The sequence below is a fragment of the Cavia porcellus genome, unplaced genomic scaffold (genome assembly GCF_034190915.1).
Source record: "Cavia porcellus strain 051 isolate PalLab524CR breed Dunkin Hartley unplaced genomic scaffold, mCavPor4.1 scaffold_15, whole genome shotgun sequence".
Classification (NCBI taxonomy): Eukaryota; Metazoa; Chordata; class Mammalia; order Rodentia; family Caviidae; genus Cavia; species Cavia porcellus.
Window position 1 is genome coordinate 4,548,146 of NW_026947498.1, and position 5,719 is coordinate 4,553,864.

Consider the following 5,719-nt stretch of genomic DNA (forward strand, 5'->3'; position numbering starts at 1 on the left):
TGCTGAGCTTGGTGTTTGGGAGGAGCCCAAGGGAAAGAGCAGAAGGAACAGGTGGTACAAAGTGCTGGGCACCAAGCTGTCCTCAGGTGCACTGAGAAAGGAAGGAGTCAGAGCAGGGTCCTCCTGTCTGCTGGGACTGCAGTGAAGGGGATGTACTCAAAAAGATGCACACAGCACCCGTGTGCAGTGGGCACTGACCCTTCTAGGGCAGAGGAGCCAAGGGAAGACATTGAGTGCTGAGCTTTGCTGAGGCCCCCGGGGGGACAGTGGGCAGTATGTGAACAATTTCCTCCCCAGTGGACTGTCCAGTTCTCAGGCCTCCATGTGGCTGAGATGGGCAACACCAGTTATATGCCTGCATCCCAACCTCCCTCTAGCTCCAGGTCCACCCTGCCCAGGGCCTCCCCACCAGCAGACCTGTCAGAGGGCAAGATGACAGACAGGGTTCCGGAGACCATGCTCAGCAGAGGCCCTGACACTCCTTCTGAGGAAGCCCTGGGGCATCGAACTGAGGAGTCCAGGAGGGATGAGGAAGATGCAGAGATGAGAGCTGAGGACCCAGAGGTGGAAGACGCTGTCTCGGGGGCCACGTGCTGGAGAGTTGCTGTGGGGGTTGAGATCCTGCATACACAGAGCCTCAAAATACAGTAGCCACATGGGCACCACATACTTCCAGCAAGGGATTCAGGCTTGGGGCCACAGTGGACAGTGTCAGGGGGGGATTAAAGTCCTTGTCCCCTCTAGCTCACTTCTGACCCTGAGACTCTGTGATGGTAATCTTCGGACAGTTCCAGGATTTGTTCATGAAGGTGATGAGGGGAGAACATTCCAGCACTGCACAAGTCCCTGGCTGCAGCTGGGCAGTGCCCCATGCCTCTCTGGGAGTGCTCTGTCCCGAAATTCTCTACTTATTTATATGGAACTTCCTTAAACTGCAGTGGGAGGCTGGACTGCCCTTGTCTACAGTGGGCTTACTAACCTGCAGGGCTGTTTTAGAACTGCAAGGCAGACCCTCTCCTGCTGATGGCAGGTTCTACCCTGAAGCAGCCTCCAGCCCTCTTCAGTCCACGTCCCCTCTCCACCCTGGATGACAGCAGCAAAAGGGGGGCGGCTCTCAAGGGACACAGGGTCTTCTCTTGAGCCCCAGATAGCTCCCATGTGGGACAGGGAGAGCTGAGGACAGGGTCTTGCTTTCTTGGATTGAGGCATTAAGTCTTCAGGGACACGTTGCAGTGCACAATCCTGAGCTGGGTCTGCAGGTTCCTATGATGGGGTGGCATTATGGAGATCCTGAACACTGCCTGAAATTGGAGGTCCAGGATAAGGAACCTCTGAGATGCCCATCAGCTTAGAAGAACACACTCGGAGGGCCCTCTTGGGGGACAGTGATGAGGGCCAGGAGGCACGTCTCAGACCCCACACTGAGCTCAGGGATGAGCCCCTGCCTGCAGAAGAGGCTGTGCCTAGAGGTGCTGGAGTCCTCCTCCCATGCAGCTTCTGGCTTCCTGTCTGCAGACCCATCTTGCGGGCAGTCAGGCTCCCTCAGAGGTAGTGGCAGCTGGCCCTTAGTGGAGTTCAGAGGGGGATGAGAGGGCAGAAGGTGCAGCCACAGTGCAGGGAGCAGGAAACAGTGCGGTCAGGTCTCCTGACTGTCTATGATGGACTAAACATGTAAGTGATGCAGATGAGTGTGCACTGACCCGAGGGTGGAGAGCAAGAGAAAAACACAATGAGCAGACAGAGGAGGAACTCCTCTTCCATTTCAGTCAGCTGTCAGGTTCCCGGAGGCAGAGGGAGAGGGCAGTGCTCTTAGCAAAAGCGGTCTCAGCAACAGCAGTCCCACAAGCAGCTGCTCCCATAAAGACCCTGCTCAGAGGTGCCATGCACTCGCTGCCCCGCTAGGGGCCGGGATTTAGGTGTACTGGGAACTGGCAAAGCCCAGGGTTTCTTCTGGATTGTCCTTGGTAACAGTGTCTCATTTCCTGCACCCTTTCTGTCTGTGCCTGTGGCTCAGAGGTCCCCTGGCTGGGCTGGGGAAACACAGGGTGCTGCAGAGGAAGGGCCGTGGCTCACGGCACACAGCGCATGGTGTGGTCACACCTATGCTGTGTCCTGGTGCTGCTGCTCCTGAGATCCCCGCTATCTCAGTGAGGTTGTGTCCCTGCTATCTCAGTGAGGTGGGATCTTGCCCAGGCCCTCAGATAACTGGAGAATTTTAGCAGTGAACCCTGGCATGGTGGAGGCAGGGTCCTGAGTGTGTGGTCACTTCCGTGGGTTTCCTCCCAGATCCTCCTGCAGATACGTGGGTGAAATTCCTGCAGACCCCACTCTGCCAGCTACACTCCAGTCCCCGCGTGTGGAGGACCTACAGTCATCTCAGAGCACCGCCCACGCTTTGCACCTCTCTTGTAGACCCCAATCCCTGCCGAGCATGCGCTTTGCCCTTAGAAGTCTGCCTGTGTACACTGCGCACTGGGAGCGGGCCCAGCTCAGCCTCAGGGCTGGAGGGGGCTCTCCATGCCAGCGCCTTTCCTGTGTCATCACTTGGGCCAGGGAGGGTGCTGCTGTGCCCCTCATGGGTCAGGAAGCTGACACTCGAGAAGGAGAGGCTCTGTGGGGATGCAGGGGGCTGCCTGCCCAGTGCAGAGCCAGTCCTGGGTCATCTGGGGCAGGGCCCACCTGTCTACCTGTCCCTCTCAGCTCCTCAGTCCCTTCCTCCAGCAGGCGCTGTGATTCATCCCCCTAGGACCAGGGGCTCTGCCAGGGGCTCTGGGTTACAGTTGGTCAGTGCTTCGGGGTGCACAGCACAGTATGAGTACTTAGCTCCACTAGATGTGCACTTAAAATAGAGGGACAGTTCTATTTTATATTACAATAAAATTTTATTAATATTTAATGGAAAAAAAACTAAAGTGAAACCAGAAAAAAACAAAAGGCGATATTTCCAGGTGAGGGAGGGAGAGCTGTGCCACTGGAGTCCTGCATGGTGAGGTGGTCTGGATTGTTCTGCAACCTGATGACCAGCTACACGAGAGGAGGGAGAGGGACGGACTCAGGGTCAGGCTGGGCAGTCTCTGTCCCGCTGTAATCCCACCCCACCCCTGCTCTTGCTTCTTCTTGATGGTTGCTGCTGTGGAAACAGTTGTGGTCCTAGAAGTGGCAAGAGAGGGACAGGACAGAAAATTCCTGCAAGATCGCCCCTCTCTGAGCCTTTCCCAAGCCACAGCAGCCCACTTCCTGCCAGAGAAGCCCGAGGCGCTGAGCCCACAGCAGGACCCCACCCTGACTCTCCATCAGCCCCATGGGTGGTCCCGTCCTGTTTCTTTGCTCCTGGCTCTGGAACCTCTGGTGGGGCCACGTGACCTCTGCTGCAACACCTCACCCCCCACCCCCAGTCACCAACCCCAGCCTCCTACTCACCTCTGGGATGGGATCCCACTTAGAGGACTCTTCTCTGAGTCAGGTTGGGAGTCTGCACACTTGCAGGATGATGTCCGAGTCTGGCAGGTTGATGAGGGCATAGGCCACGAGCTGCTTGAGGCTCAGGTCTGGACACTGGCCAAAGTCTCCTGGGTACTGGAGCAACCAGGTCTCTCAGGGGCAGGCGGGTAGGAGAGTCAGGGGCTCAGCCTCCACCCCCCCCCATGCCCTAGCCTCCCCTGTCATGGAGCCTGAAGGGCACTGTCTAACAGAGCCCGACCTGCCTGCCAGCAGCCAGGCAGAAGTGTGGTGCCCAGGTGTCAGTGGTCTGCACCCCACACCACTTGGGCGGCCTCCATCCAGGATGGTGTGGGCTCTCCTAGCAGGGAATGGACTGCGTGTAGATGCATCCTCATGGGGACCTGCTCTGTGCCCAGCCCACCCCTGTCCCTTGTGCACAGGACCCCAAGCCCAGCTGTCTGACTTTCTCCTCCTGGAGGTCTAGCCTCAGATCCCAGCCCTCTAATGGGAATCAATGAACAGTGAGGGGCCCTGGTTTTTCTCAGCCTACCTGAAACCCAGTTCATCTGATGTATCCCACTCTGAAGGCAGGAGCCCTCCCTTCCCCTTACACCAAGGCTTCTCACCTCTTGTTCTGCTGGTCCTACTCAAGAGTTGGGACAGAAAAAGTGGTATCTAGAAGAGCCAGGAGGATGTGTACTTTGAGCACCCAAGTGTCCCCACCTGCCAGGATGTCTGGGGGACCATGTGATTGCAGGATGGCACTGCAGGCAGGGAAAGCTATGAGGTTTGTTCACTGTTATCTGAATGACAGGAAAGCATCAGGCAAGGTGCCCGCACACAGTAGGTGCTTTGTAGACATGAGTGTGGTGAGTGAGCCCAGCCAGCTGTGCCCAAATATCTCAGGATGCCACCAGGGTGCTGGATCTCCCTTAGGGGTCCCCATTCTGGATTCTCCTAGACAGGAATCTAGGAAAAGGAGGCCCTAGATAGACAACTCCTTCAAGGGGTGGGCTGTGGAAGGCAGACAGCTCTAGGACCCCACCCTCAGCCCAGAGTCAGACCTAGGCCAGGTGCTCTGGGGCTGCAGCCTACTTGGTCATGAATACACCATGTGAGGGGGAGTCCTCTGAGTACCTCATTTTCTTCAGGGTGTGAAATGGTGCAGGGCATCCCCAAGAGCCTCTGAGGAGTCCGTGGGTCCGTGACTTGGAGATAGGGCAACCTGAGGAAGAGGAGATCCAGCACCTGCTGTGGAGTGGCAAACCTCCTGTAGGTGGCCAAGAAGGCAGGCACAAAGGAGGAGTCTCCATGGAGATGGGTGGGCACCAGGTGGTTTACCAGCTTCTTCAGGGTGCCTGGATCCAGGCTCTTCATCCTGCCAGCCTCCTCCAGCTTTGGACTGGATTCCTTTTGGCCCTGAGGTGGCAGCGAGAAGGGAGGATTGAATCCTGGGAATGGGAGCCAGCTGCTCAGCTGCCAAGGGAGTCCCTGGGCTTCTACATAGCCACACATGCACACTCCCCAACACACCACCAGGCAGGCAGGGGACTGGGCCCTCCAGGCTGACTCTGACCTGTTCTAGGCTGTCCTGTGTCACCTTGGGGATTCTGGGGGCAATGTGCCTAAGGAGCTGGGGCTGATGGCTGCCCAAGCCTTTCTGCCCTCAAACAAGGTCCTTCCTCCACCAGCTCTTATGACCGGATCCTAGGCCACTTGGGAAACAGCAGGATAGTGTCCTCTTGGCTTTTGAGTCTCTGCACAAGGATCCAACCAGCCTTGGGGATTCTAAATTCTGTTTGGTGTGTTGTCAAGGAAGTGAGGTCACTTCCAGGGGTCCTACTCCCCTAGCTGCTTCTGCCATGTCCCCTCTAACTGCTAATGTCCCATGCCCCCCCCCCAACTGCTAGATGTCCCTTCCCAACCTGCTATTTGCAAAACTGGAAATACTCAAACCAACATGCTCTGTACTATTAACCTTGTGCAGACCCCAGGGCAGCCAGCTTCCCATGGGCAGAGACAGCTGGTTAAGAGCCTGGCCCTCCTTCTTTGTATTAAAGTTGAGGGGCTCAGGCCATAGATTAGAAGTTGCTGTGGGTGAAGCACAGGGTGAAGGATTCAACTGAGAGGCAGTGCGGTGTCTAGGGCTCTGGTTAGGTTTAGGGTGAACATCAGGGCATGTCCTTGAAGTAGGGCTGAGTGGTTATTGGAACAAGTTGGCTTAGGAAACTGGGCCTGGTTAGGTTAACATTTTTTATGTTAAGTTCAAGGTTAGGGT

General features: G+C 56.5%; 1 long non-coding RNA gene across 1 annotated transcript; it reads right to left on the reverse strand.

Annotated features, from left to right (window-relative positions):
- Positions 1-2,927: 2,927 nt before the first annotated feature.
- LOC134470546 (uncharacterized) lies at positions 2,928-5,214 on the reverse strand. The gene is made up of 5 exons (XR_010039490.1): positions 5,018-5,214; positions 4,783-4,860; positions 4,579-4,666; positions 3,421-3,576; positions 2,928-3,150 (listed from the first exon to the last, which is right to left on the reverse strand). It is a non-coding gene; the product is annotated as an uncharacterized LOC134470546 (long non-coding RNA).
- Positions 5,215-5,719: the final 505 nt, after the last annotated feature.